The sequence below is a fragment of the Sphaeramia orbicularis genome, unplaced genomic scaffold (genome assembly GCF_902148855.1).
Source record: "Sphaeramia orbicularis unplaced genomic scaffold, fSphaOr1.1, whole genome shotgun sequence".
NCBI classification, from domain to species: Eukaryota; Metazoa; Chordata; class Actinopteri; order Kurtiformes; family Apogonidae; genus Sphaeramia; species Sphaeramia orbicularis.
In genome coordinates, this window is record NW_021941438.1 from 376,905 (window position 1) to 386,708 (window position 9,804).

The following is a 9,804-nucleotide window of genomic DNA, read 5'->3' on the forward strand; positions in this document are numbered from 1 at the left end:
ACAAGTAGGAAAAAAAAAAAAAAAAGTAGTGTGAGATACTCCCTGGTAAAATGTCCAAATAAAAGAGGATACACAAGCAAAGGTGTCAGAAAAATGGGCAATGATGACTGGGAGTACAGCTGGTGTTGGCTGCTGCCTTATCAGTACAGACAGCTGAGCCCAGAAAAAAAAAAAAAAATAAAAATTTGTTTACGTTTTAGTGTAAAAAAATCACATTAAATTATGAAATCTTTCCATTTCCAAACTCTCCTGTACCAATAAAATGTGACTAACCTGAACAAATGTGTCCAACCTGAAATGTCTGTATTAAATTCAGTCCAGTTTGAACTCTTTTCTTCCTGTTCCTCAGTGTTTAGTGTCTTTGGAGATCTGATCCAGAATGCACATGGACTAATGAGAAGTGGAGGAAGAAGACTGAGAAAATTACACTGATTTATCTGAAGAAATGTATTTATTTACATCTTTTTTGTTTGGATAGTTTATTAAAGTAAGTATTTTCATAATTTTAAGGTTTTTTTTGCACTACAACAGAGACAAACATTTGGAGTTGTCATTCTTTATAGGTTCTGATGCTGTTCTTTTACCTCAGACCAGTGAATGTGGATGTGCTTATCCGAGTCCTGGGTCTGAAATGTGAAGGCGGTTCCCCTCCAGTCCAGCAGGTGGAGGTACAGCTCCTGTTCTGTCCGACCGTCCGCCCTTCACTGCTGTCTTTTATTGTGACAGTGTGACCGGATGTGTTCGGCTGTAATGTGCTTTTTCCTGCTGTCAGACAGTTGTGTAGTGTGTGTGTGACACCAGTGGTTGGAGTCAACAGATGGAGGGAGCAGAAGGAGAAGTCCTGGAACTGGGAAGGACTGGAGAGCACTGCAGCTGAAGGACACAAGAACAAACTGAAGACCAGGACAAGTCTGAGGTACTGGACAGGTGTGGGTTAAAAGTACTGGACAGGTGTGGGGTAAAGGTACTGGACAGGTGTGGGGTAAAAGTACTGGACAGGTGTGGGTTAAAAGTACTGGACAGGTGTGGGTTAAAAGTACTGGACAGGTGTGGGTTAAAAGTACTGGACAGGTGTGGGTTAAAGGTGCCATATGCCGGTGGTGCAGTGCGCCTGTGCACAGACAGGACTGTGTGTCACTGACAGCAGACACTGAGCGGCTGGAAACGGGCTGTTACTGAGTGTCAGGACGGTACCGGCTCACCCAGGGTCCGTGAACACACCACCTCCAGGGTCCGTGAACACACCACCTCCAGGGTCCGTGAACACACCACCTCCAGGGTCCGTGAACACACCACCTCCGGGTCAGAGCTGGCTGTGGAAGCCGCCTTTAAGGCACCAAACCCGGACTGTTTTAGAGGAGTTCCTGCTTCAGCCAAAGAAAGTGTACCTGAGCAGAGGGAGGGTGTGTATGAGGGACAAAAGGGGACAGAATTAGAAAGAAAGAAACAAAGAAACAAATAAATAAATGCATAGATAGATAGATAGATAGATAGATAGATAGATAGATAGATAGATAGATAGTAGAGCCCAACCAATATGAGATTTTTGGGACCGATAATAATATTGGAGGCTAAAAAAAAAAAAAAAAGCCGATATCCAATATTGGCTGATATATGAAATACAAACATTGACCTCCACAGGCTCTAATAATGTTATATTAGATAATTGTGGACAGGTGGAGTAACAGTTGCATAAATCTGTGTTTATCTCACACAGATAATTGACCCAACTTTAACCCTTTCATGCATGGATTATGAGAACTTTAATCAAGATTTTTTTCTAAGTGTTTTTATTCCTCTTTAGGCAAAAAAAAAGCAAAAAAAAAAAAAAAAAAAAGTGATTGAATTTTTATTTTTTTTTCTTATGCACCTGTTTTTCAAGAAGTTACAAAAATGTCCACTCAGCTGGACACCATGCGCTTCATTTTTGAAGCAACATGCTGTGTGAAAACTATGAAATAAAAACATTTTTAATGCCGCTAATTTGGTGTTTTCTCACATTTTAACATACTGTAATACTAGATATTACACACACAGATAATGTGCAATAAAACAACATCTTTGTCTTTTTAAAAAATGTTAATTACAGTCTAATAATAATTAGCAGTTCATTTATACTCAAATATGTGAGTGCAGATCAGGTTTATCAAGAACAGGACAGCTACAGTAATGCTCTGAAGTGCAGGGTATGAGATGGTGCATAAGCCTCCACTGTGTTGGCTGACAAGTAAAACAACAAAACCCATAAATAGACAAGAGAACAGCTGGAGCACAGCTGCCCACTGGAGTGACCACTGGAGTGACCACTGGAGTGACCACTGTGCATGAAAGGGTTAAACCTGTGTGTAACAGTCTGATGTCAGACTAGTGTGAGCTGTGGAACCACAGGTTCTACATGTGGGAGTTTTTGTGCTGGGCACAGCAGACTTTCAGTCTGTATTTTAGAAGTAGTGACACAAAAATAGTTTGGTAAATCATTTTTAAAATGTAAGCGACATCTACCTGTAATGAGTCCAACTACAAAACAAACTATGCAGTCACAAAAATAACTAGAAGCACTCGGAGAGCGCAGACCTCCGCCAAGGCTGATCAGTGACCCCCCCGATCACCACCAAAATTTAATCATTTCTTCCTCATCCCATTTCCAACAAACCCTGAAAATTTCATCCAAATCTGTCCATAACTTTTTGAGTTATGTTGCACACTAACGGACAGACAAACAAACAAACAAACAGACAAACAAACAAACCCTGGCAAAAACATAACCTCCTTGGCGGAGGTAATTAGAGTAAAAATCTGACTGAGCACAAAGTTCTGTTTTCACTCACATGTGGATGTGTCTGCCTCACAGCACTACAACTGCACATGTGGACTAAGGACCAAACTGAGCATGTGTAGAGGGAATTAAGGCAGTCCTAAGTTCTTCCTGATTGGAGCAACTGTAAGAGTTACAACTGAGCTGTGTTCCAACTGTCCCCAGTCTCCCCTACACTATTAACACCTAGGCCTGTCTGCAGAATGAAACTGTGAGGGAGACAGGAAGTGCACGGACATGGGGTGGGGGGGTGGGGGTGGGGGTTGGAGCGGGGGAGATTAGCAGTCCATCTGTGACTGAGTGTGTGTGTGTGTGTGTGTGTGTGGGGGGGGGGGGGTGATGCAGTGATTGTCTGAGCAGAAGTGAAAGTGAAACTGACAGGCTTTACTGTTCCTCTAACTGTCCAGGCGACACACACACACACACACACACACACACACACACACACTCACACACACACACACACACACACACACACACACACACACACACACACACACAGGAGCAGTGAGTGACAGAATCTCTGCAGCAAAAAAGTTCATAAATCAGTTACATATTGGGAGATGTTGATTGATCAGTGATAAGCTATAATCGGCCCAATTAATTTGCCAGCTGATTAATCAGTCGGGCTCTAATAGATAGATAGATAGATACTTGAATAAACAGATAAATGCATAAATGAATAAATAAATAAATGCATAAATAAATAGCTAAATAAATAAATAAATAAATGCACAAATAACTAAATAAATACTTGAATAAATAAATGAATGCCCAAATAAACAAATTAATAAATAAATGCTTATGTTTTATGTTTTTATTACCATATTTTAATATTTAGGTATGTATTTATTTCCTCAATTATACATGCATTTTTAAATGTACATGTTTATTTATATATTTCTGATTTTCTTTATATATATATATATATATATATATATATATATATATATATATATATATATATGATTGCATTTCCTAATTTATTGAAGTATTTCTGTATTTCCACATTTATTTCTTTACATATTTCTGGGTCCATTTTGTCAGTGGAAAAGTGTATGTAAATGAAGTGGGCGGTCCTACCTCCTCTGTGAAGCAGGATTGGTTACAGGACGTGATCAGATGTACTAGTGCTGCCTAGACTTGACCGTTCCTGTCATGTTTGCAGCGGTTCAGGGGAGGCTCCATTATAACGTGTGCACTGAAAACCCTGGGCCTCTGTGCAATGACAGACGAACAAACGGACAGACCATGTGACAGAGGCCCCTCCCACTCACACACCTCAGTCTGTCCTCAAAACACAATTCTACAAGTAATGCAGAAGGAGGGGTCAATAAAACTGAGGAAGTCAAAGTGCACTCCCCTCACCTTATCACAGACCCCCCCCACCACCACCACCACCACCACCACCACCCCACCCCCACTTTTGTTTGTATGTTTATAGTAGATTTTATTTATGATCTACAGGTTGGATGGTAAAAATACTCTGTTCTATTCTATTCTATTGTATTCTATTGTATTCTATTCTGTTCTGTTCCGTTCCGTTCTATTTTGTTCTGTTCTATTCTATTCTGTTCTATTCTGTTCTGTTCTGTTCTATTCTATTCTATTCTGTTCTGTTCTGTTCTGTTCTGTTCTGTTCCGTTCTATTTTGTTCTGTTCTATTCTATTCTATTCTATTCTATTCTATTCTATTCTATTCTATTCTATTCTGTTCTGTTCTATTCTATTCTGTTCTGTTCTATTCTGTTCTGTTCTATTCTGTTCTATTCTGTTCTATTCTATTCTGTTCTGTTCTATTCTATTCTATTCTGTTCTATTCTATTCTATTCTATTCTGTTCTGTTCTATTCTATTCTATTCTATTCTATTCTGTTCTGTTCTATTCTATTCTATTCTATTCTGTTCTATTCTATTCTATTCTGTTCTATTCTATTCTGTTCTATTCTATTCTGTTCTATTCTATTCTATTCTGTTCTATTCTATTCTGTTCTGTTCTGTTCTATTCTATTCTATTCTATTCTATTCTATTCTATTCTATTCTGTTCTATTCTATTCTATTCTATTCTATTCTGTTCTATTCTATTCTATTCTATTCTATTCTATTCTATTCTATACTATTCTATTCTGTTCTATTCTGTTCTGTTCTGTTCTGTTCTGTTCTATTCTGTTCTATTCTGTTCTGTTCTATTCTATTCTGTTCTATTCTATTCTGTTCTATTCTATACTATTCTGTTCTATTCTGTTCTATTCTTTTCTGTTCTATTCTGTTCTATTCTGTTTTATTCTATACTATTCTGTTCTATTCTATTCTGTTCTATTCTGTTCTGTTCTGTTCTGTTCTATTCTGTTCTATTCTATACTATACTATTCTGTTCTGTTCTATTCTGTTCTATTCTATTCTATTCTGTTCTATTCTATTCTGTTCTATTCTATTCTATTCTGTTCTGTTCTATTCTATTCTGTTCTATTCTGTTCTGTTCTATTCTGTTCTATTCTGTTCTATTCTATACTATTCTGTTCTGTTCTGTTCTATTCTGTTCTATTCTGTTCTGTTCTATTCTGTTCTATTCTATACTATTCTATTATGTTCTATTCTATTCTGTTCTATTCTATTCTGTTCTATTCTATTCTGTTCTATTCTGTTCTATTCTATTCTGTTCTGTTCTGTTCTGTTCTATTCTGTTCTATTCTATTCTGTTCTATTCTGTTCTATTCTGTTCTGTTCTATTCTATTCTATTCTGTTCTATTCTGTTCTATTCTGTTCTATTCTGTTCTATTCTGTTCTGTTCTATTCTATTCTGTTCTGTTCTGTTCTATTCTGTTCTATTCTGTTCTGTTCTATTCTGTTCTGTTCTATTCTGTTCTATTCTGTTCTATTCTATTCTGTTCTATTCTATTCTGTTCTGTTCTGTTCTATTCTGTTCTATTCTGTTCTATTCTGTTCTGTTCTGTTCTATTCTGTTCTATTCTATTCTGTTCTATTCTGTTCTATTCTATTCTATTCTGTTCTATTCTGTTCTATTCTATTCTGTTCTATTCTATTCTGTTCTGTTCTATTCTGTTCTATTCTATTCTGTTCTATTCTGTTCTATTCTATTCTGTTCTGTTCTGTTCTGTTCTATTCTGTTCTATTCTATTCTGTTCTATTCTGTTCTGTTCTATTCTATTCTGTTCTATTCTATACTATTCTGTTCTATTCTGTTCTATTCTTTTCTGTTCTATTCTGTTCTATTCTGTTTTATTCTATACTATTCTGTTCTATTCTATTCTGTTCTATTCTGTTCTGTTCTATTCTATTCTATTCTGTTCTATTCTATTCTATTCTGTTCTATTCTATTCTATTCTGTTCTATTCTATTCTATTCTATTCTATTCTGTTCTGTTCTGTTCTATTCTATTCTATTCTATTCTATTCTATTCTATTCTATACTATTCTATACTATTCTATTCTATACTATTCTATACTATTCTATTCTGTTCTATTCTGTTCTGTTCTGTTCTGTTCTATTCTGTTCTATTCTATTCTGTTCTATTCTATTCTGTTCTATTCTATACTATTCTGTTCTATTCTGTTCTATTCTTTTCTGTTCTATTCTGTTCTATTCTGTTTTATTCTATACTATTCTGTTCTATTCTATTCTGTTCTATTCTGTTCTGTTCTATTCTATTCTATTCTGTTCTATTCTGTTCTGTTCTATTCTGTTCTGTTCTGTTCTATTCTGTTCTATTCTATACTATACTATTCTGTTCTATTCTGTTCTATTCTATTCTGTTCTATTCTATTCTATTCTATTCTATTCTATTCTATTCTATTCTATTCTATTCTATTCTATACTATTCTATACTATTCTATTCTATACTATTCTATACTATTCTATTCTGTTCTATTCTGTTCTGTTCTGTTCTATTCTATTCTGTTCTATTCTATTCTGTTCTATTCTATACTATTCTGTTCTATTCTGTTCTATTCTTTTCTGTTCTATTCTGTTCTATTCTGTTTTATTCTATACTATTCTGTTCTATTCTATTCTGTTCTATTCTGTTCTGTTCTATTCTATTCTATTCTGTTCTATTCTGTTCTGTTCTATTCTGTTCTGTTCTGTTCTATTCTGTTCTATTCTATACTATACTATTCTGTTCTATTCTATTCTGTTCTATTCTGTTCTATTCTATTCTGTTCTATTCTATTCTGTTCTATTCTATTCTATTCTGTTCTGTTCTATTCTGTTCTATTCTGTTCTGTTCTATTCTGTTCTATTCTATTCTATTCTGTTCTATTCTATTCTGTTCTGTTCTATTCTGTTCTATTCTGTTCTATTCTATTCTGTTCTATTCTATTCTGTTCTATTCTGTTCTATTCTATTCTGTTCTATTCTGTTCTATTCTATTCTGTTCTATTCTGTTCTATTCTATTCTGTTCTGTTCTATTCTGTTCTATTCTATTCTGTTCTATTCTGTTTCTATTCTATTCTGTTCTGTTCTATTCTTTTCTATTCTATTCTGTTCTATTCTGTTCTGTTCTATTCTGTTCTGTTCTATTCTGTTCTATTCTATTCTGTTCTATTCTGTTCTATTCTATTCTGTTCTGTTCTATTCTGTTCTATTCTATTCTGTTCTATTCTGTTCTATTCTATTCTGTTCTATTCTGTTCTATTCTATTCTGTTCTATTCTGTTCTATTCTATTCTGTTCTGTTTATATTCTGTTCTATTCTATCTGTTCTATTCGTTCTATCTATTCTGTTCTATTCTATTCTGTTCTATTCGTTCTATTCTATTCTGTTCAATTCTATTCTGTTCTATTCTGTTCTATTCTGTCTGTTTGTTCTGTTTATTCTGTTCTATTCTATTCTATTCTATTCTGTTCTATTCTGTTCTATTCTGTTCTATTCTATTCTGTTCTATTCTGTTCTATTCTATTCTATTCTATTCTATTCTATTCTATTCTATTCTGTTCTATTCTATTCTATTCTGTTCTGTTCTATTCTATTCTGTTCTATTCTGTTCTATTCTATTCTGTTCTATTCTGTTCTATTCTATTCTGTTCTATTCTGTTCTATTCTATTCTATTCTGTTCTATTCTGTTCTGTTCTGTTCTATTCTGTTCTATTCTATTCTGTTCTATTCTGTTCTATTCTATTCTATTCTATTCTATTCTATTCTATTCTATTCTGTTCTATTCTATTCTATTCTGTTCTGTTCTATTCTATTCTGTTCTATTCTATTCTGTTCTATTCTATTCTATTCTATTCTATTCTATTCTGTTCTATTCTATTCTGTTCTATTCTATTCTATTCTGTTCTATTCTATTCTGTTCTATTCTATTCTATTCTGTTCTATTCTATTCTGTTCTGTTCTGTTCTGTTCTATTCTATTCTATTCTATTCTATTCTATTCTATTCTATTCTATTCTATTCTGTTCTGTTCTATTCTATTCTATTCTGTTCTATTCTATTCTATTCTGTTCTATTCTGTTCTATTCTATTCTGTTCTATTCTGTTCTATTCTATTCTGTTCTATTCTGTTCTATTCTATTCTGTTCTATTCTGTTCTATTCTATTCTGTTCTGTTCTATTCTGTTCTATTCTATTCTGTTCTATTCTGTTCTATTCTATTCTGTTCTGTTCTATTCTGTTCTATTCTATTCTGTTCTATTCTGTTCTGTTCTATTCTGTTCTGTTCTATTCTGTTCTATTCTATTCTGTTCTATTCTGTTCTATTCTATTCTGTTCTATTCTGTTCTATTCTATTCTATTCTGTTCTGTTCTATTCTGTTCTATTCTATTCTGTTCTATTCTGTTCTATTCTATTCTGTTCTATTCTATTCTGTTCTATTCTGTTCTATTCTATTCTGTTCAATTCTATTCTGTTCTGTTCTGTTCTATTCTGTTCTGTTCTGTTCTATTCTGTTCTATTCTATTCTATTCTGTTCTATTCTATTCTGTTCTATTCTGTTCTATTCTGTTCTATTCTATTCTATTCTATTCTATTCTGTTCTATTCTATTCTGTTCTATTCTATTCTATTCTGTTCTGTTCTGTTCTATTCTGTTCTATTCTATTCTGTTCTATTCTATTCTATTCTGTTCTATTCTATTCTGTTCTATTCTATTCTGTTCTATTCTATTCTATTCTATTCTATTCTATTCTATTCTGTTCTGTTCTATTCTGTTCTATTCTATTCTATTCTATTCTATTCTGTTCTGTTCTATTCTATTCTATTCTATTCTATTCTGTTCTATTCTATTCTGTTCTGTTCTGTTCTGTTCTGTTCTATTCTGTTCTATTCTATTCTGTTCTATTCTGTTCTATTCTGTTCTGTTCTATTCTGTTCTATTCTGTTCTATTCTGTTCTGTTCTATTCTGTTCTATTCTGTTCTGTTCTATTCTATTCTGTTCTGTTCTGTTCTGTTCTATTCTGTTCTATTCTGTTCTATTCTGTTCTGTTCTATTCTATTCTGTTCTATTCTGTTCTATTCTGTTCTATTCTATTCTGTTCTATTCTATTCTGTTCTATTCTGTTCTATTCTGTTCTATTCTATTGTGTTCTATTCTGTTCTATTCTATTCTGTTCTATTCTGTTCTATTCTATTCTGTTCTATTCTGTTCTATTCTATTCTATTCTGTTCTATTCTATTCTATTCTGTTCTATTCTATTCTGTTCTGTTCTATTCTGTTCTATTCTATTCTGTTCTATTCTGTTCTATTCTATTCTGTTCTGTTCTGTTCTATTCTGTTCTATTCTATTCTGTTCTATTCTGTTCTGTTCTATTCTATTCTGTTCTATTCTATACTATTCTGTTCTATTCTGTTCTATTCTTTTCTGTTCTATTCTGTTCTATTCTGTTTTATTCTATACTATTCTGTTCTATTCTATTCTGTTCAATTCTATTCTATTCTATTCTGTTCTATTCTATTCTGTTCTATTCTATTCTGTTCTATTCTATTCTATTCTATTCTATTCTGTTCTATTCTATTCTATTCTGTTCAA

The 9,804-nt window shown here is 33.4% G+C and overlaps 1 protein-coding gene across 1 annotated transcript in view; it reads left to right on the plus strand.

Moving 5' to 3' along the window:
* The first annotated feature begins 789 nt into the window (after positions 1 to 789).
* Positions 790 to 9,804, plus strand: part of LOC115415730 (NLR family member X1-like) — a 47,039-nt gene continuing 38,024 nt past the window's right edge. The window contains 1 exon segment of the mRNA XM_030129370.1: positions 790 to 916. The gene's annotated coding sequence lies outside the window, so the exon portion shown is untranslated.